Source organism: Salmo salar, chromosome ssa12 (assembly GCF_905237065.1).
Source record: "Salmo salar chromosome ssa12, Ssal_v3.1, whole genome shotgun sequence".
In the NCBI taxonomy this organism is placed as follows: domain Eukaryota; kingdom Metazoa; phylum Chordata; class Actinopteri; order Salmoniformes; family Salmonidae; genus Salmo; species Salmo salar.
This window is the reverse complement of record NC_059453.1, coordinates 39,213,308-39,235,684: the sequence shown is the minus strand read 5'-3', so window position 1 is coordinate 39,235,684 and position 22,377 is coordinate 39,213,308. Positions and strand designations below refer to the sequence as shown.

Here is a 22,377-nt window from a genome sequence, read left to right as displayed (position 1 = left end):
GGTTTTACGCTTTTTTGGCAGCATAGAACAGCGGCCTCTGATAAGACGAGGGGTGGTGGTGGATTTATATTTGTAAACAACAGTTGGTGCATGAAATCTAAGGAGGTCTCGAGGTTTTGCTCGCCTGAGGTAGAGAATCTCAAGATAAGCTGTAGACCACACTATTTACCAAGAGAGTCTTCATCTATATTCTTCGTAGCTGTCTATATACCACCACAAACCAATGCTGGCACTAAGACCGCACTCAGTGAGCTGTATACGGCCAAAAGGCGGCGCTCCTAGTGGCCAGGGACTAATTTAAGTTAATTATTTGTTACTTTTATTTTCTAAACACTTTTTTTTCTTAACTGCTTTGTGTGTTAAGGGCTTGTAAGCATTTCACTGTATTCGGCGCTTGTGACAAATACAGTTTGATTTGATTTTATTACAGATGTCTGAGAGTTACAAAGCAATAATATCATAACCTGCAAGCTTGCATGAAATACACACAAAATGTTCAAATATCATAGCTAAAGGATGTATGCATTAAAACGTGGCACTGGGTGGCACATGGGCCGATTCAAGCGCAGATTGAGTAATGTCTGTTGTCCCCTCCAGAGATTGGACAGTTTGATGAGCTGAACTAGCAATCCTTCTTCCAGTTTCAAGTTTCACATTTGTTATGTCATGTGCACAAGTACAGTAAAATGCTTTCTTGCAAGCTACAAACCCAACATAGCAGTAATCAATATCAATGTAGCACTAAAATCACATAAGGTAGAACAAAAACACCTGGGAAATATAAATAGGAACACAAGAAAGTAAGAAGGATCGGTTCCAATACCATATTTACAATGTGCAGGGATACTGGAGCGAATTGGGAGATGTGTATTGGGCACAGGAGGTTGGTGGCACCTCAATTGGGGAGGACGGGATCATGGTAATGGCTGGAGCAGAATATTATCAAATACATTAAGCACGTGGTTTCCATGGTGCCATTCCATTCGTTATTATGAGCCGTCCTCCCCTCAGCAGCCTCCACTGGTATATGGGTAAGGTGACTAGACATCAGCATATATGATAGAGTAGCAGCAGCATAAATAATGATTGTATGTGAGGGTGTGCGCATGTGTGTGTGTGCAGAGTATGTGTGTGTTGGAGCGTTAGTGTGCGTGAGTGTGTAGAGTCCTGTGAATGTGCATAGAGACGGTGCAAAAAGAAAATACAAGGGTCAACTCAGATAGTCCCTGTAGCCATCCTGTTAGTTATTTAGCAGTCTGATGGCTTGGGGATAGAAGCTGTTCAGGAGCCTGTTGGTGCCAGAAGTCTATGGCTTGGGTGGCAGGAGTCTTTAACGATTTTCCAGGCCTTCCTTTCACAACACTTGGTATAGAGGTCCTGGGAGCATAGTGTCCATCAACAGGGTAAAGATATCATCAGCCTGAGGAACGAGGAGAATATTGTAATAAAAGGTTCCCTAGCCATGTATGTCAAAATATATTGGATGGGAATTATTGTGACCAAACTGCATCACTGTAAGTCAAACACTTGTGCCTATGGCTCTATTTAGTCCCTTTTCTTTATTCCTGTGTGCTTTATTTTGAATGTATTAATCTAGAAGTACTTTAAATATTTATCTTATCGTGTGCCATGTTTTGGTTGTGTCAGAATGACGCTAGAATGTATAGCGGCCATTTTACGGGCTCCTGACCAATTCTACAAATGTTTAAATTTTTTGTTTGATCTCTTGATTTTTTTGTACGTAATGTTTCCACCATAATTTCCTATGACCGAAAAGAGCTTCTGGGCATCAGAACAGCAATCACTAACCTCCATTTGGATGAAAATGTATATTTCAATGAGTCAGTGGTAGTTGTCACAAAGTGCTTATACATAAATCCAGCCTCAAACCCCAGAGAGCAAGCAATGCAGATGCACAGTGGCTGGGAAAAAATCCCTGGAAGGCAGGAACCTAGGAAGAAACCTAGAGAGGAACCAGGCTCTGAGGGGTGGCCAGTCCTCTTCTGGCTGTGCCAGGTGGCTCTTATAAGAGTACATGGCCATTAGGCCAGATTGTTCTCCAAGTATAAATATATATGAATATACACTGAGCGTACAAAACATTAGCTGCTCTTTCCATGATAAAGACTGACCAGGTGAATCTAGGTGAAGGCTGTGATCCCTTATTGATGTTACTTGTTAAATCCATTTCAGTCAGTGTATATGAAGGGTAGGAGACAGGTTAAAAAAAATATTTTGAAGCCTTGAGACAATTGAGACATGGATTGTGTATGTGTGCGTTTCAGAGGGTGAATGGGCAGACAAAATATTTAAGTGCCTTTGAATGGAGTACGGTAGGCGCACAGGTTTGAGTGTGTCAAGAACTGCAACACTGCTGGGTTTTTCATGCTCAACAGGTTCCTGTGTGAAGGTAAATTATAAAGTATTTTGTCTGTAATGTCTTTTTCGTTATGTGTCTGACCCCAGTAAGACTAGCTGTTGCCATTGGCCTGTTACCAACCCTTAGTAAACTTCTGGAAAAAATTGTGTTTGACGAGATACAATGCTATTTCACAGTAAACAAATTGACAACAGAATTTCAGCATGCTTATAGAGAAGGACACTCAACAAAGCACAGCACTTACACAAATGACTGATGATTGGCTGACAGAAATTGATGATAAAATGATTGTGGTGGCTGTCTTGTTAAACTTCAGCGCAGCTTTGACATTATCGATCATAGTCTGCTGCTGGAAAAACTTGAGTTATGGCTTTACACCCCCTGCTATAATGTGGATAAAGAGTTACTTGTCTAACAGAACACAGAGGGTGTTTTTTAACCTGTTTGGGCTAGGGGGCAGTATTGAGAATTTTGGAAAAAATATGTGCCCATTTTTAACTGCCTCCTACACCAACTCAGAAGCTAGAATATGCATATTATTGTTCAAGTTTGGATAGAAAACACCCTAAAGTTTTTAAAACTGTTTGAATGGTGTCTGTGAGTATAACAGAACTCCTATGGCAGGCAAAAACTTGACAAGGTTTCATGCAGGAAGTGGCCTGTTTGACAAGGAGTCGTGCGTCTTGCATCTGTTTATTGAAGAGTAAGGATCTTAGCTGTAACGTGACAATTCCGAGGGCTCCAATAGGCTCTCAGGACCCGGGAAAATCATGAAGGTTGACGAGGCAGCCTCAGGCTGAAACAGATTATCACCTTATCCAAGTGTCCCATTAGGTGACAATGGAATGAGGCGCGTGCGCGATTAGCCCCCGTGGAGTATTTTAATTCGGCTGTTTAGTTTATTGCAGATTCCCGGTCGGAATATTATCGCTTTTCTACGAGATAAATGGCATAAAAATTGGTTTTAAACAGCGGTTGACATGCTTCGAAGTACGGTAATGGAATATTTAGACATTTTTTGTCACGCATTGCGCCATGCGCGCGACCGTGGATTACCATTCGTATAGTGTCTAGAACGCACGAACAAAACGACGCTATTTGGATATAACTATGGATTATTTGGGACCAAACCTACATTTGTTATTGAAGTAGAAGTCCTGGGCGTGCATTCTGACGAAGAACAGGAAAGGTAAGAACATTTTTCTTATAGGAAATGTTATTATGGTGAAGGCTAATCTTGCCGGGTGTCTAAATAGCTAGCCGTGATGGCTGGGCTATGTACTTAGAATATTGAAAAATGTGCTTAATCCGAAAAGCTATTTTAAAATCGGACATATCGAGTGCATAGAGGAGTAATGTATCTATAATTCTTAAAATAATTGTTATGCTTTTTGTGAACGTTTATCGTGAGTAATTTAGCAAACTGTTAGTAAATTTGCGGGGGGTTTGCGGGGGGTATGCTTTTTCTGAACGTCACATGCTAATGTGAAAAGCTGTTTTTTGATATAAATATGAACTTGATTGAACAGACATGCATGTATTGTATAACATAATGTCCTAGGTGTGTCATCTGATGAAGATCATAAAAGGTTAGTGCTGCATTTAGCTGTGGTTTGGGTTTTGGTGACATTATATGCTAGCTTGAAAAATGGGTGTCTGATTATTTCTGGCTGGGCACTCTCCTGACATCATCTAATGTTTTGCTTTCGTTGTAAAGCCTTTTTGAAATCGGACAGTGTGGTTAGATAAACGAGAGTCTTGTCTTTAAATAGCTGTAAAATAGTCATATGTTTGAGAAATTGAAGTAATAGTATTTCAAACGATTCAAAAATCGCGCCACTGGATTAGACTGGCTGTTACGTAGGTGGGACGAATTCGTCCCGCCTAGCCCATAGAGGTTAATGGAAGCCTATCAAATATAATCCAGTTAGAATCAGGAATTCCCCAGGGTAGCTGTTTAGGCCCCTTGCTTTTTTCAATTTCTACTAACGACATGCCACTGACATTGAGTAAAGCCAGAGTTTCTATGTATGCGGATGACTCATCACTATACATGGCAGCTACTACAGCGACTGAAATGACTGCAACACTCAACAAAGACCTGCACTTAGTTTCAGAGTGGGTGGCAAGGAATGTATATATAAATTTTTTTATTTCACCTTTATTTAACCAGGTAGGCCAGTTGAGAGAAAGTTCTCATTTACAACTGCGACCTGGCCAAGATAAAGCAAAGCAGTACAACAAAAACAACACAAAGTTACACATGGGATAAACAATCGTACAGTCAATAGCACAATAGAAAAAATCTGTATACATTGTGTGCAAATGAAGTAAGGAGGTAGGCAATAAATAGGCCAATAGTGGCGAAGAAATGACAATTTAGCAATTTACACTGGAGTGATATGTGCCGATGAGGATGTGCAAGTAGAAATATTGGTGTGCAAAAGAGCAGAAAAACTAAAACAAATATGAGGAGTTGGTAGTAGGAGTTGGTAGTAGGTAGTTAGTTGGGCAATTTTCAGATGGGCTGTTAGTTAGCCCTAAATATTTATAAAACTAAAAGCATTGTATTTGGAACAAAACACTCACTAAACCCTAAACCTCAACTAAATCTTGTAATAAATAATGTGGAAATTGAGCAAGTTGAGATGACTAAACTGCTTGGAGTAGCACTAGATTGCAAACTGTTATGGTCAAAACATATTGATGCAATAGTAACTTAGATGGTGAGAAGTCTGTCTATAATAAAGCGATGCTCTGCCTTCTTAACTTCTTATGGCTTGGGGGCGCTATTTTCACGTCCGAAAGAAAAGTGTGTCCAAAGTAAACTGCCTGCTACTCAGGCCCAGAAGCTAGGGTATGCATATTATTAGTAGATTTGGATAGAAAACATTTCTAAAACTGTTTGAATAATGTCTGTGAGTATAACAGAACTTATTTGGCAGGTGAAACCCCGAGGACAAACCATCCAGGAATATTTTTTTTTAGGTCACTCCTAATGTGTTTTCATTGGGAATCTAGAATTCTAAGGCAGATGCTTGCAGTTCCTATCGCTTCCACTGTATGTCAACAGTCTTTAGAAATTGGTTGATGTTTTTCCTTTGTGTAATGAAGAAGTAGCCCTGTTCAGAACGAGAGTCGAGTTGTTTAATAGAGGCACGTGACCTGAAAAGCACGCTCCTCTTTGTTTTCCTCCGGTATTGAAACAGTTTATCCCATCTTAAATTTTAGCGGTTATTTACGTTAAAAAATACCTAAAGTTGTATTAGGAAAGTTGTTTGAAATGTTTGGACAAAGTTTACAGGTAACTTATGAGATATTTTGTAGTCAAGTTGCGCGAGTTGGAACCGGTGTTTTTCTGGATCAAACGCGCCAAATAAATGGACATTTTGGATATATAACGACGGAATTAATCGAACAAAAGGACCATTTGTGATGTTTATGGGACATAATGGAGTGCCAACAGAAGAATCTCGGCATGAATTATATCGTTATTTCTGAGTTTTGTGTCGCGACTGGCGGGATGAAATATGATTGTCTGTGTTTGTTTGATGGGATTGCTGTCCTCAGATAATAGCATGGTTTGCTTTCGCCGTAAAGCCTTTTTGAAATCTGACATGGAGGCTAGATTAACAAGAAGTAAAGCTTTAATTTGGTGTATTGCATTTGTGATTGTATGACAGTTAAATATTTCTAATAATTTAATTTGAATTTGGCGCTCTGCCATTTCACCGGATGTTGTCAAATCGATCCCGTTAACGGGATTTGATCCATAAGACGTTTTAACAACACTATCAACAAGGCAGGTCCTACAGGCCCTAGTTTTGTCGCACCTTGACTACTGTTCATTGGTGTGGTCAGGTGTCACAAAAAAGGACTTAGGAAAATTACAATTGGCTCAGAACAGGGCAGCACAGCTGGTCCTTGGATGTACACAGAGAGCTAATATTAATTATATGCATGTCAATCTCTCCTGGCTCAAAGTGGAAGAGAGATTGACTTCATCACTACTTTTATTTGTGAGAGGTATTGACATGTGGAATGCACCGAGCCGTCTGTCTAAACTACTGGCACACAGCTCGGACACCCATGTGTACTAGTGATGCACCGATATGATGTTTTTGGCCGATATCGATATCCAATATTTTTCTTGACAAAAAAAACCCGATACCGATAACCAATATTTATAATTTTTGTGGCCTTTTAAGCATTCTAGTACAGTCAAATAGCGTTCTAAGGCACTGCATCTCAGTGCAAGAGGCATCACTACAGTCCCTGGTTCGAAACCAGGCTGTAACACATCCGGCCGTGATTGGGAGTCCCATAGGGCGGCGCACAATTGGTCCAGCATCGTCCGGGTTTGGCCAGTGTAGGCTGTCATTGTAAATAAGAATTTGTTCTTAAAACTTCTTCGGGATCGGTGTCCCTTCCACAGGACGGTTGAGCTAACGTAGGCTAGTGTGTGAGCATGAGGTTATGAGTAACAAGAAGATTTCCCAGGACATCTGATATTGGCAGAAAGCTTAAATTATTGTTAATCTTACTGCACTGTCCAATTTACAGTAGCTATTACAGTGAAAGAATACCATGCTATTGTTTGAGGAGAGTGTACACTTTTGAGCATAAAAAGTTATTAATAAACAAATTAGGCACATTTGGGCAGTCTTGATATAACATTTTGAACAGAAATGCAATAGTTCATTGGATCAGTCTAAACCTTTGCACATACACTGCTGCCATCTAGTGGCCAAAATATAAATTGCACCTGGGCTGTAATAATACATTATGGCCTTTCTCTTGCATTTCAAAGATGGTACAAAAAAAATACAAAATAATGTATGTTTTTTTTATCTCAACTTTATTTAACCAGGTAGCCCAGTTGAGAACAAGTTCTCATTTACAACTGCAACCTGGCCAAGATAAAGCAAAGCAGTGTGACAAAAACAACAGAGTTACAAATGGGATAAACAATCGTACAGTCAATAACACAATAGAAAAATCTGTATACAGTGTGTGCAAATGAAGTAAGGAGGTAAGGCAATAAATAGGCCAATAGTGGAGAAGTAATTTCAATTTAGCAATTTACACTGGAGTGATATATGTGCAGATGAGGATGTGCAGGTAGAAATACTGGTGTGCAAAAGAGCAGAAAAACTCAAATAAATATGGGGATGAGGTAGGTAGCTGGTTGGATGGACTATTTATAGATGGGCTGTGTACAGCTGCAGGGATCGGTAAGCTGCTCTGACAGCTGACGCTTAAAGTTAGTGAGGGAGATATAAGTCTCCAACTTCAGTGAGTTTTGCAATTCGTTCCAGTCAAAGGCAGCAAAGAACTGGAAGGAAAGGCGGCCAAAGCAGGTGTTGGCTTTGGGAATGAACAGTGAATTATACCTGCTGGAGCGCGTGCTACGGGTGGGTGTTGCTATGGTGACCAGTGAGCTGAGATAAGGCAGAGCTTTACCTAGCAAGGACTTATAGATTACCTAGAGCAAGTGGGTTTGGCGACGAATACGTAGTGAGGACCAGCCAACGAGAACACACAGGTCGCAGTGATGGGTAGTATATGGGGCTTTGGTGACAAAACGGATGGCACTGTGATAGACTGCATCCAATTTGCTGAGTAGAGTGTTGGAGGCTATTTTGTAAATGACATTGCCGAAGTCAAGGATCGGTAGGATAGTCAGTTTTACAAGGGTATGTTTGGCAGCGTGAGTGAAGGAGGCTTTGGTGCGAACTAGGAAGCCGATTCTAGATTTAATTTTGGATTGGAGATGCTAAATGTGAGTCTGGAAGTAGAGTTTACAGTCTATCCAGACACCTAGGTATTTATAGTTGTCCACATATTCTAAGTCAGAACCGTCCAGAGTAGTGATGTTAGTAGGGCGGGTGGGTGCAGGCAGCAATCGGTTGAACAGCATGCACTTAGTTTTACTAGCATTTAAGAGCAGTTGGAGGCCACGGAAAGAGTGTTGTATGGCATTGAAGCTCGTTTGGAGGTTTGTTAACACAGTGTCCAAAGAAGGGCCAGATGTATACAGAATGGTGTCGTCAGCGTGGAGGTGGATCAAAGAATCCCCTGCAGCAAGAGCAACATCATTGATATATACAGAGAAAAGAGTAGGCCCGAGAATTGAACCCTGTGGCACCCCCATAGAGATGCCAGAGGTCCGGACAACAGGCCCTCCGATTTGACACACTGAACTCTGTCTGAGAAGTAGTTAGGGAATCAGGCTGTTGAGTCTGCCGATAAGAATACGGTGATTGACAGAGTCAAAAGCCTTGGCCAGGTCGATGAAGACGGCTGCACAGCACTGTCTTTTAGCTAGCCAACAAGTCAACAAGTCAAGCAACAATAAGGATTAGGCACAATAGTGGACTTTGCGGTTAGCCTTCAAAATAAAAGTATGGCATAATTCTACTATTTGTATTCATTTGCATCACTGTCAATGACATACTTTTATTTTGAAGGCAAACCGCAAATTCCACTATTGTGCCTAATCCTTATTGTTAACTGGTGCTCGACCGTCGGCGAAAGCCAACATCACCCACGACAGAAAACGGTTGATTGTCAAGGGCAATGAATTCCATTATCTTGGCTTTAATGGATTTCGCCTTTTGAGTTGTCTCACTGAAATTGTTACTCTTTCAAATGACTGCTTAACTTGTTGACTACTCGATTCACACAGCAGACATTGTGGACTAGTTTAAGAATGCTGTGTTGCACGTATAGCGCAACATTTTACATGGTGTCATTACGTCATGTACCTTTGTTATATAGGTATGCAGGTCAGATTTGACATCGGTTTTGCACACTGGGCGTTAAACTAGACATCGGCCGATACCAATATTGCCATTTTTAGCTAATATCGTCCGATTCCAATATGTTCACCGATATATCATACATCCCTAATGCATACACCACAAGACATGCCATCAGAGGTCTCTTTACAGTTCCCAAGTCCAGAACAGACTATGGGAGGTGCACAGTACTACATAGAGCCATGATTACATCAAGTGACTGATGCAAGCAGTAAAATTAGATTACAAAAACATGTAAAAAAAATACTTATGGAACAGCGGGGACTGTGAAGCAACACAAACATAGGCATAGACACATGATGGCGCAGACTGAGATGGTCGCCTCGCTTCACGTTCTTAGGAAACTATACAATATATTTTTTTTATGTATTATTTCTTACGCTGTTACCCCAGGAAATCGTAAGGCTTATTACATACTGCCGGGAGGAACTATTGGATATAAGAGCAACGTTAACTTACCAACATTACGACCACGAATACGACTTTCCCGAAGTGGATCCTCTGTTTGGACCACCACCCAGGACAATGGATCGGATCCCAGTAGGTGACCCAAAACGGCACCGCAGAAGAGGCAGACGGAGCGGTCTTCTAGTCAGGCTCCGTAGACGGGCACATCGCTCACCACTCCCGAGTATACTACTCGCCAATGTACAGTCTCTTGACAACAAGGTAGATGAATTTCAAGCAAGGGTTGCCTTCCAGAGAGACCACAGAGATTGTAACATTCTCTGTTTCACGGAAACATGACTCACTCGGGATACGTTATCAGGGTCGGTACAGCCACCCGGTTTCTTCACGCATCGCGCTGACAGAATCAAACATCTCTTTGGTAAGAGGAAGGGCGGGGGGTGTATGCCTTATTATTAACGAGTCGTGGTGTGATCATAACAACATACAGGAACTCAAGTTCTTTTGTTCACCTGACCTAGAATTCCTTACAATCAAATGCCGACTGCATTATCTACCAAGAGAATTCTCTTCGATTATATTCACAGCCGCGTATATCCCCCCCAAGCAGACACCTCGATGGCCCTGAAAGAACTTCATTGGACTCTATGTAAACTGGAAACCACATATCCTGAGGCTGCATTTATTGTGGCTGGGGATTTTAACAAGGCTTATCTGAAAACAAGGCTCCCTAAATGTTATCAGCATATCAAATGCGCTGGCAAAATTCTGGATCATTGCTACTCTAACTTCCGTGACGGATACAAAGCCCTCCCTCGCCCTCCTTTCGGCAAATCTGACCACGACTCCATTTTGTTGCTCCCAGCCTATAGACAGAAACTAAAACAGGAAACGCCCGGGCTCAGGTCTGTTCAACGCTGGTCCAACCAATCTGATTCCATGCACTTGCTTCGATCAAGTGGACTGGGATCTGTTCCGGATAGCATCGGACAACAACATTGATGTATACGCTGATTCGGTGAGCGAGTTTATTAGCAAGTGCATCAGTGATGTTGTTCCCACGGTGACTATTAAAACCTTCCCCAACCAGAAACGGTGGTTTGATGGCAGCATTCGCGCAAAACTGAAAGCGCGAACTACTGCTGACCGAATACAAACTGTGTAGCTATTCCCTCCGCAAGGCAATCAAACAAGCTAAGCGTCATTATAGAGACAAAGTAGAGTCGCAATTCAACAGCTCAGACACAAGACGTATGTGGCAGGGTCTACAGTCAATCACGGATTACAAAAAGAAAACCAGCCCTGTCGCAGACCCCAATTTCTTGCTCCCAGACAAACTAAACAACTTCTTTGCTCACTTTGAGGACAATACAGTGCCACTGACACGGCCGCTACCAAAATCAATCCCTATCCCAGTCTGCTGTTCCCACATGCTTCAAGAGCGCCACCATTGTTCCTAACCCCAAGAAAGCTAAGGTAACTGAGCTAAACGACTATCGCCCCGTAGCACTCACTACCGTCAAAATGAAGTGCTTTGAGAGACTAGTCAAGGATCATATCACCTCCACCCTACCTGACACACTAGACCCATTCCAATTTGCTTACCGCCCCAATAGGTCCACAGATGACGCAATCGCACTCACACTGCACACTGCACACTGCCCTAACCCATCTGGACAAGAGGAATACCTATGTAAGAATGCTGTTCATCGACTACAGTTCAGCATTTAACACCATAGTACCCTCCAAACTCATCATTAAGCTCGAGACCCTAGGTCTCGACCCCCGCCCTGTGCAACTGGGTCCTGGACTTTCTGACGGGTGGTGAGGGTAGGAAACAACATCTCCACCCTGCTGATCCTCAACACTAGGGCACCACAAGGATGCATTCTCAGCCCTCTCCTGTACTCCCTGTTCCCCCATGACTACGTGGCCATGCACGCCTCCTACAGGGAGGAGGCGAGGGCCCTCGGAGTGTGGTGTCAGGAAAACAACCTCACACTCAACGTCAACAGAACAAAGGAGATGATCGTGGACTTCAGGAAACAGCAGAGGGAGCAACCCCCTATCCACATCGATGGGACAATAGTGGAGAAAGTGGAAAGTTTTAAGTTCCTCTGCGTACACATCACGGACAAACTAAAATGGTCCACTCACACAGCCACCGTGGTGAAGAAGGTGCAACAGCACCTCTTCAACCTCAGGAGGCTGAAGAAATTTGGCTTGTCACCAAAAACACTCACAAACTTTTACAGATGCACAATCGAGAGCATCCTGTCAGGCTGTATCACCGCCTGGTATGGCTACTGCTCTGCCCACAACCGCAAAGCTCTCCAGAGGGCAGTGATGTCTACACAACGCATCACCGGGGGCAAACTACCTGCCCTCCAAGACACCTACATCACCAGATGTCACAGGAAGGCCAAAAAGATCATCAAGGACAACAACCACCCGAGCAACTGCCTGTTCACCCCGCTATCATCCAGAAGGCGAGGTCAGTACAGGTGCATCAAAGCTGGGACCGAGAGACTGGAAAACAGCTTCTATCTCAAGGCCATCATACTGTTAAACAGCCATCACTAACATTGAGTGGCTGCTGCCAACATACTGACTCATCTCTAGCCACTTTAATAATTAAAAATTGGATGTAATAAATGTATCATTAGTCACTTTAAACAATGCCACTTTATATAATGTTTACATACCCTACATTACTCATCTCATATGTATATACTGTACTCTATACCATCTACTGCATCTTGCCTATGCCGTCCGGCCATCGCTCATCCATATATTTATATGTACATATTCATTCCTTTACACTTGTGTGTATAATTGTTAGATTACTTGTTAGATGTTACTGCACGGTCGGAACTAGAAGCACAAGCATTTCGCTACACTCGCATTAACATCTGCTAACCATGTGTATGCGACCAATAAAATTTGATGCATACACACATGATAACATACTCACTATACACACACATGGATTTAGTACTGTAGATATGTGGTAGTGGTGGAGTAGGGGCCTGAGGGCACACAGTGTGTTGTGAAATCTGTGAATGTATTGTAATGTTTTAAAATTGTATAAACTGCCTTAATTTTGCTGGACCTCAGGAAGAGTAGCTGCTGCTTTGGCAGTGTCACGGTTGTCTGAAGGAGCAGACCAAGATGTTCCACATATTTATTATAACCGTGAAACTGAATGCAATACATAAATAAACTTAATATACAAAAACAACAAACTGTGACACAGCGAGCGCAACAAACACTACTCAAAATATAACAACCCACAAACAACAGGAAGAAACACCCCTACTTAAATATGACCTCCAATTAGAGGCAACGAGGACCAGCTGCCTCCAATTGAAGGTCAACCCAAGAAACCCCAACATAGAAATAGACAAACTAGAACTAAAACATAGAAATAGAAAACATAGAAAAACACAAAACACCCCCTGTCACGCCCTGACCACTCTACTACAGAAAATTACATCTTACTAGGGTCAGGACGTGACAGGCAGCAGCTAATGGGGATTCAACGTTCATGGCTGTGTTCTCAATCCTTATTCTCGTATACCTCTACACACTACACTGAAGTTTTTAATAGTCCTTTAGATGCTCGTGAGTCTGAGGACACCTGTCACCTGAACCTCCTGCAGACCACCTGAACCTCCTGCAGACCACCTGAACCTCCTGCAGACAACCTGAACTACATTTGGCATCATCTTCTGGATGTTGGTCTCCTGTTTTAATGTTAATTTAGTAGTGTAGGGGTTGTTATAACATCTGTGGAAGTATATTGTAATTTGTAGATAATAGTTTATGGTTATGTCCTCTATCCCTGTTATTCACCCTGATTGTTTTGAATAGGACTCTACAGTTAATTTAAACAGCAGCCATGTAGTTTTGCTCTCTGTGTGTGTTAGAGTGTGACGTAGACTCCAGAAGTCATAAGAAAAGCAGCCTTTCTTGCAACTCCTGTGACCAGTACCCAAATGAGGACCTTACATTCTTACTGATCGTGTCCTGCTATAGTTAGTAATGTATATGGACTCCATCCCTGTAGTCTGCAAACTTCAGGGGTCTACGTCACACTCCTTCTCTTCAATCAAAGCTGACACATTAATCTCTGTGAGACACCACCATAACAACCATTGCCTGATTAGCAACACCCCCAAAAACGGAGAACATGTTATAGAATAAAAACCCACACTTTGTCCTATGAAACATTTTCAGTTGCTGCCCTATTAAACCTGATTGATCTTTTGAAGCAATGCTCTAATGCTACACATGGTGGATGTCTTTTCTATCCAAATCTACTAATTATATGCATATTCTAGTTTCTGGGCAGGAGTAGTAACCAGATTAAATCGGGTACGTTTTTTATCCGGCCGTGAAAATACTGCCCCCTATCCCAAACAGGTTAATGGTGTTCTACAACTCAATAAATTACTTTGCAATGACCCAGTGTCACAAATGATGGCTTCTATTGATTGTGCAGCATACCCTGTGATAGCCTTGGATGTAATATAGCTGGACACATTGGTAAACTAACGTTAGCTAGTCATGCTGCCTCATGCTTGTTGTGTTAAACCCAGCTATAGTTTTGTTCCATTACTGGTAGCTACTGTAGCATGTTTTATCTATCAGTGATCATTGCTTTGGTGATTGATTTGATGAGTAGTCATGGATACAGCACACTGCTGATTACACAGCCAACGACGTGTGCCACACCATGCAATAATTACTCCAAATGCATTTTCTCATTATTTATTACATACCTTTCAACTTCTGTTGGAAACTGGAACAATTATTTTCCTCCCTTCCTCTGGGCAGTATTGCAGCCGATTGCTGCACATAGTCTCATCTTTGTATCTTCGTAATAATTGCAGAAGTTATCACAACAAACACATTCTAGCTCAACAATTTCAATCAAGAAATTAGCTTTGCATAATGATTAGAGTTTTTATATTGCTTCCCCTCTCCCTAAACAAAATCACAGAAAACATTTGACAGTAGACAACGTATTTATTGATGACATATGTTGATTATCGTGAAAAAAAATGTAATTCACAGAAGGAGTTCTAGTAGTGGCAATTTGCAAAGACATCGATTTCTAGCTATTTAAGCAAAGTATGTTTTTTTTTGAGTGTGTGAGTTGTGAATAGGCTAGCCAGCTAGATATCTTCTTGGGACAAGCTGCCAAGCTACCGCCAAGAAGAGGATGAAGACCATTTGTGCCTTACTGAATGTGCATGAAGTTCATTAGGAAAATGCCCACTATTTAATGCACTCGTCCTAAAAAGAGTAATCGCTATAAACAATTAGGTAAGTCAAGTCTACCAACCTTAGTGCACTCTGTTTGTTACAGATTCTAGTTTGGAAACAGAAAACTGTATGGAGATCAAATGTTTCATTTGATGAGAAAATTAGCAGAATGTCGGCCAAAATCCATCTCGCTCCATTTTCTCTCACTCCCTGTCACTGGTCTTCCTCTCTCTACCATATTTTATTTGGTAGTGAGAGAAAACGCCAACCGGATGCTTCACATTTATACATCCAGTGAAATATCTGTCTCATTGTTCTATTTGTGCTTTTATGCTGCGCAAGAGGAGGGTTTTAATGCCGCGTTCAAAACAACTGGGAACTCAGATCTAGGAAATATCCAACTCCCAACTTCAGTGCGTTCAAGACAACTGGTGTAACACGGGAAAAAACTAACTCCGACTGGGAAAATCCTTTGAATGGTCATCCAACTCGGAATTCCAAGTCGGAGCCCCGGACATCTTCCTAGAGCTCCGACTTTCCGAACTGAAGATTACTGAGGTCATGATATGGCCTCGTGTTTTCCGAGTTCCCAGTTGTCTTGAAAGCACCATAAAGAGTTTACCAGGAGATTACGTCAGAAAAGCAATTCCATTAACTGACTATCCATGAGTGGCGCACATATTACAGTAAATGTTATTTTTGTTTTCTTTATTACATTTACATTTAAGTCATTTAGCAGACGCTCTTATCCAGAGCGATTTACAAATTGGTGCATTCACCTTATGATATCCAGTGGAACAACCACTTTACAATAGTGCATCTAAAGCTTTTAAGGGGGGGGGGTTAGAAGGATTACTTTATCCTATCCCAGGTATTCCTTAAAGAGGTGGGGTTTCAGGTGTCTCCGGAAGGTGGTGATTGACTCCGCTGTCCTGGCGTCGTGAGGGAGCTTGTTCCACCATTGGGGTGCCAGAGCAGCGAACAGTTTTGACTGGGCTGAGCGGGAACTGTGCTTCCTCAGAGGTAGGGAGGCGAGCAGGCCAGAGGTGGATGAACGCAGTGCCCTTGTTTGGGTGTAGGGCCTGATCAGAGCCTGAAGGTACGGAGGTGCCGTTACCCTCACAGCTCCGTAGGCAAGCACCATGGTCTTGTAGCGGATGCGAGCTTCAACTGGAAGCCAGTGGAGAGAGCGGAGGAGCGGGGTGACGTGAGAGAACTTGGGAAGGTTGAACACCAGACGGGCTGCGGCGTTCTGGATGAGTTGTAGGGGTTTAATGGCACAGGCAGGGAGCCCAGCCAACAGCGAGTTGCAGTAATCCAGACGGGAGATGACAAGTGCCTGGATTAGGACCTGCGCCGCTTCCTGTGTAAGGCAGGGTCGTACTCTGCGAATGTTGTAGAGCATGAACCTACAGGATCGGGTCACCGCCTTGATGTTAGTGGAGAATGACAGGGTGTTGTCCAGGGTCACGCCAAGGTTCTTAGCACTCTGGGAGGAGGACACAAGGGAGTTGTCAACCGTGATGGCGAGATCATGGAACAGGCAGTCCTTCCCCGGGAGGAAGAGCAGCTCCGTCTTGCCGAGGTTCAGCTTGAGGTGGTGATCCGTCATCCACACTGATATGTCTGCCAGACATGCAGAGATGCGATTCGCCACCTGGTTATCAGAAGGGGGAAAGGAGAAGATTAATTGTGTGTCGTCTGCATAGCAATGATAGGAGAGACCATGTTAGGATATGACAGAGCCAAGTGACTTGGTGTATAGCGAGAATAGGAGAGGGCCTAGAACAGAGCCCTGGGGGACACCAGTGGTGAGAGCACGTGGTGCGGAGACAGATTCTCGCCACGCCACCTGGTAGGAGTGACCTGTCAGGTAGGACGCAATCCAAGCGTGGGCCGCGCCGGAGATGGCCAACTCGGAGAGGGTGGAGAGGAGGATCTGATGGTTCACAGTATCAAATGCAGCAGATAGGTCTAGAAGGATGAGCGCAGAGGAGAGAGAGTTAGCTTTAGCAGTGCGGAGAGCCTCCGTGACACAGAGAAGAGAAGTCTTAGTTGAATGACCAGTCTTGAAACCTGACTGATTTGGATCAAGAAGGTCATTCTGAGAGAGATAGCAGGAGAGCTGGCCAAGGACGGCACGTTCAAGAGTTTTGGAGAGAAAAGAAAGAAGGGATACTGGTCTGTAGTTGTTGACATCGGAGGGATCGAGTGTAGGTTTTTTCAGAAGGGGTGCAACTCTCGCTCTCTTGAAGACGGAAGGGACGTAGCCAGCGGTCAAGGATGAGTTGATGAGTGAGGTGAGGTAAGGGAGAGGGTCTCCGGAAATGGTCTGGAGAAGAGAGGAGGGGATAGGGTCAAGTGGGCAGGTTGTTGGGCGGCCGGCCGTCACAAGACGCGAGATTTCATCTGGAGAGAGAGGGGAGAAAGAGGTCAAAGCACAGGGTAGGGCAGTGTGAGCAGGACCAGCAGTGTCGTTTGACTTAGCAAACGAGGATCGGATGTCGTCAACCTTCTTTTCAAAATGGTTGACGAAGTCATCCGCAGAGAGGGAGGAGGGGGGGGGAGGATTCAGGAGGGAGGAGAAGGTGGCAAAGAGCTTCCTAGGGTTAGAGGCAGATGCTTGGAATTTAGAGTGGTAGAAAGTGGCTTTAGCAGCAGAGACAGAAGAGGAAAATGTAGAGAGGAGGGAGTGAAAGGATGCCAGGTCCGCAGGGAGGCGAGTTTTCCTCCATTTCCGCTCGGCTGCCCGGAGCCCTGTTCTATGAGCTCGCAGTGAGTCGTCGAGCCACGGAGCAGGAGGGGAGGACCGAGCCGGCCTGGAGGATAGGGGACAGAGGAAATCAAAGGATGCAGAAAGGGAGGAGAGGAGGGTTGAGGAGGCAGAATCAGGAGATAGGTTGGAGAAGGTTTGAGCAGAGGGAAGAGATGATAGGATGGAAGAGGAGAGAGTAGCGGGAGAGAGAGAGAGCGAAGGTTGGGACGGCGCAATACCATCCGAGTAGGGGCAGAGTGAGAAGTGTTGGATGAGAGCGAGAGGGAAAAGGATACAAGGTAGTGGTCGGAGACTTGGAGGGGAGTTGCAATGAGATTAGTGGAAGAACAGCATCTAGTAAAGATGAGGTCAAGCGTATTGCCTGCCTTGTGAGTAGGGGGGAAGGTGAGAGGGTGAGGTCAAAAGAGGAGAGGAGTGGAAAGAAGGAGGCAGAGAGGAATGAGTCAAAGATAGACGTGGGGAGGTTAAAGTCACCCAGAACTGTGAGAGGTGAGCCATCCTCAGGAAAGGAACTTATTAAGGCGTCAAGCTCATTGATGAACTCTCCAAGGGAACCTGGAGGGCGATAAATGATAAGGATGTTAAGCTTGAAAGGGCTGGTAACTGTGACAGCATGGAATTCAAATGAGGAGATAGACAGATGGGTCAGGGGAGAAAGAGAGAATGTCCACTTGGGAGAGATGAGGATTCCAGTGCCACCACCCCGCTGGCCAGATGCTCTCGGGGTATGCGAGAACACGTCGGCAGACGAGGAGAGAGCAGTAGGAGTAGCAGTGTTATCTGTGGTAATCCATGTTTCCGTCAGCGCCAGGAAGTCGAGGGATTGGAGGGTAGCATAGGCTGAGATGAACTCAGCCTTGTTGGCCGCAGACCGGCAGTTCCAGAGGCTGCCGGAGACCTGGGACTCCACGTGGGTCGTGCGCGCTGGGACCACCAGGTTAGAGTGGCAGGGGCCACGCGGTGTGAAGCGTTTGTATGGCCTGTGCAGAGGGGAGAGAACAGGGATAGACAGACACATAGTTGACAAGCTACAGAAGAGGCTACGCAAATGCAAAGGAGATTGGAATGACAAGTGGACTACACGTCTCGAATGTTCAGAAAGTTAAGCTTACGTTGCAAAAATCTTATTGACAAATTACTAAAATGATACAGTACTGCTGGCTGGTGAAGTAGGCTAGCTAGCAGTGGCTGCGTTGTTGACTTTGTTTGAACGTGTAGCTGGCTAGGTAACCTCGATAGTTTCAGTACTACACCTTATCATGATACAAAAGCAACTATGTAGCTAGCTAACATAGCACTAATCAAGACGTTCCTTTGTAATGTCATTATGTCATTATGGAGAAAATAAGTGAGGGGAAGACTGGTAAATAATGCATTGCAATTTCACTTTTCAGTCATGAAACCGTTTTCAATTGAGTGTCGAAGGAAATCGATTTCCTCAAATGAATAATAATACTATTAAACATTTAATTTTCTTTATTCCCGCTAACTGCCTATTGTCAAACCAAGTTAATCGGATTTGTTTTAGGCATCCCCACTCAAGATGAATTATTGCTATTGCAAGCACATGAATGATATCCTAGCTATATGATTCTACATTTGAACCGTTCAAGTATTTGTACATCGAATGAGCAAAGATGTTCCAGTAAGTAACATGTTTAATCTTGGTGGAGGGGGTTCTGAACACGAGTTTCCAGTGCGTTATGACGACGGGAGAGGTCTTATTGGTTGGTTACAGCGGAGGTGGAGTGGAACGTGGATAAAGACACATCAATCTGACGTTGCTCGTGTTTGGTCAGTGACTGGAGGGAAGTAAGTAGCCAGCAATACAAGTTGAGCACTATCAAGGCGATAAAGTTGGCAACGTGGACTTTGTGGAAATAGGACATTCAAAAGAACTCACTGTTGTATGCCACACTTGTTTCTCCGATTAACGATACACTTTGTTGAAGAAACGGTCAATAGAAACATGCACAAAGTGTACCTCGTTTTGTTTTTATTTGCTTCCGTCTACTCTGAGTCGGTAAGTAATAACGTTACCTAGTGAACTGGTTAGTAATGTAACTTTTACTGTATACATTAGCTAGCTTGCGCAATACTCACTAACTTAAATATATTTTTTGTGTTCCTTTCAATTTACTGAGCAGCTAGTTACCGTTACCACTTTTTCTTTTTTTGGGGGGGGGGGGGACAGATAGTTAACTTCTTAAACCAACTTCTGTTGGTTTAAGCCAGGACGTTGCTGTGATTGCTAATCTGTTAACTAGCTAGCCTACAGTTAGCCACTGGAACATTAGTTAGCTGGCAGCACTTCATCTTGAGCAGTGTTTTCGACATGGCTAATGTAATGACTATTAGGGTACAGTTTCACGAAACCTGCATCTTTACAAAGTACATATTGTTTAACGTTACCAAACTACACATTTAGCAGTGTTTGTTTAGCTAGCCAGTTAGCTACCTATTGTATTTGTCAACACAACGTTAGCTTGGCCAGTGAAGTAAATTTTTAAAATGCTAAATACTTTCCTAAAATGAGTTTAGGCATACGGTTTGAGGCCCCTGGCCTCCCATCCTATAAGAGAAAGCAATGGCGTTTCAGTTGTGGTAACTAGCAAGAACTTGTTCTAGCTAGATTAATTTGTTTGGGAGGTGGTTTCATGCAAATGACTATTATCAAGCACTTGCGGTTCAGAATGCTAACTATGGAATTCGATTTTTGAACTAGTTAGCCTAAATGGGTACTCAAATTCCTCAAAAATACAAAAACTTCAATTTTTCAAACATATGACTATTTCACAGCATTTTAACCTCTATGGGCTAGGTGGGACGCTAGCGTGCCACCCGTGGTGCACTCCATCAACAGCAGGTGCATTTCAAGAGCGGCAAATTTGAATCCAAATACATGTCAAAATTCAAATTTTTCAAAAATACAACTATTTTACACCATTTGAAAGATAAACATCTCCTTAATCTAACCACGTTTTACGATTTCAAAAAGGTTTTACGGCGAAAGCATAAATTTAGAGTATGTTAGGACAGTACATTTACAAGAGTTGTGTGTAATGTTTTGTCAAGTCAAAGACAGGGTCACCAAAACCATAAAACCAGCTAAAATGATGCACTAACCTTTTACAATCTCCATCAGATGACACTCCTAGGACATTATGTTAGACAATGCATGCATTTTTAGTTCTATCAAGTTCATATTTATATCCAAAAACAGCGTTTTACTATGGCATTGATGTTGAGGAAATCGTTTCCCTCCAATAACCGGCAGTCAAGTCAGCGTCACAAATTAAATAATTAAAATTAGAAAACATTGGTAAAATATTATATTGTCATTTAAAGAATTATAGATTTACATCTCTTGAACGCAATCAACTTGCCAGATTTAAAAATAACCTTACTGGGAAATCACACTTTGCAATAATCTGAGCACTGCGCCCAGAAAAATACGCGTTGCGATACAGACTAGACGTCATGTTGGGGAGATCTAAAATCGAAAATACTATGTAAATAATCCATTACCTTTGATTCGCTTCATCAGATGTCACTTCCAGGTATCACAGGTCCATAACGAATGTAGTTTTGTTCAAAAAAGCTCATCATTTATGTCCAAAAATCTCGGTCTTGTTAGCACATGATCTAAGCCAGCCGGACTTCTCGTCATGAACGAGGGGAAAAAATATATTTCCGTTCGTTCAAACATGTCAAACGTTGTATAGCATAAATCATTAGGGCCTTTTTTAACCAGAACATGAATAATATTCAAGGTGGACGAATGCATACTCTTTTATAACGTATTGGAACGAGGGTACCCAACATGAACTCGCGCGCCAGGTGTCTAATGGGACATCATCGTTCCAAGGCTCTTGTTCGGTCAGATCTCCCTCCAGAAGACTCAAAACACTTTGTAAAGGCTGGTGACATCTAGTGGAAGCAATAGGAAGTGCCAAAATATTCCTCAGCCCCTGTGTTTTTCAATGGGATAGGTTTAAAGTCAATACAACACATCAGGTATCCACTTCCTGTCAGAAAATGTCTCAGGGTTTTGCCTGCCAAATGAGTTCTGTTATACTCACAGACACCATTCAAACAGTTTTAGAAACTTTAGAGTGTTTTCTATCCATATATAATAAGTATATGCATATTCTAGTTACTGGGTAGGATTAGTAACCAGATTAAATCGGGTACATTTTTTTTATCCAGACGTGCAAATGCTGCCCCCTAGCCCTAACAGGTTAAAGACAAGACTCTCCTTTATCTAACCACACTGTCTGATTTCAAAAAGGCTTTACAGCGAAAGCAAAACATTAGATTATGTCAGCAGAGTACCAAGCCAGAAATAATCAGACACCCATTTTTCAAGCTAGCATATAATGTCACAAAAACCCAGAAGACAACTAAATGCAGCACTAACCTTTGATGATCTTCATCAGATGACACACCTAGGACATTATGTTATACAATACATGCATGTTTTGTTCAATCAAGTTCATATTTATATCAAAAAACAGCTTTTTACATTAGCATGTGACGTTCAGAACTAGCATACCCCCCGCAAACTTCCGGGGAATTTGCTAACAATTTACTAAATTACTCACGATAAACGTTCACAAAAAGCATAACAATTATTTTAAGAATTATAGATACAGAACTCCTCTATGCACTCGATATGTCCGATTTTAAAATAGCTTTTTGGTGAAAGCACATTTTGCAAT

General features: G+C 42.7%; 1 protein-coding gene across 1 annotated transcript in view; it reads left to right on the top strand.

Moving 5' to 3' along the window:
- The window catches only part of LOC106565017 (syndecan-4-like), a 44,242-nt gene that overhangs the window by 961 nt on the left and 20,904 nt on the right, over positions 1–22,377 (top strand). The window lies entirely within an intron of this gene.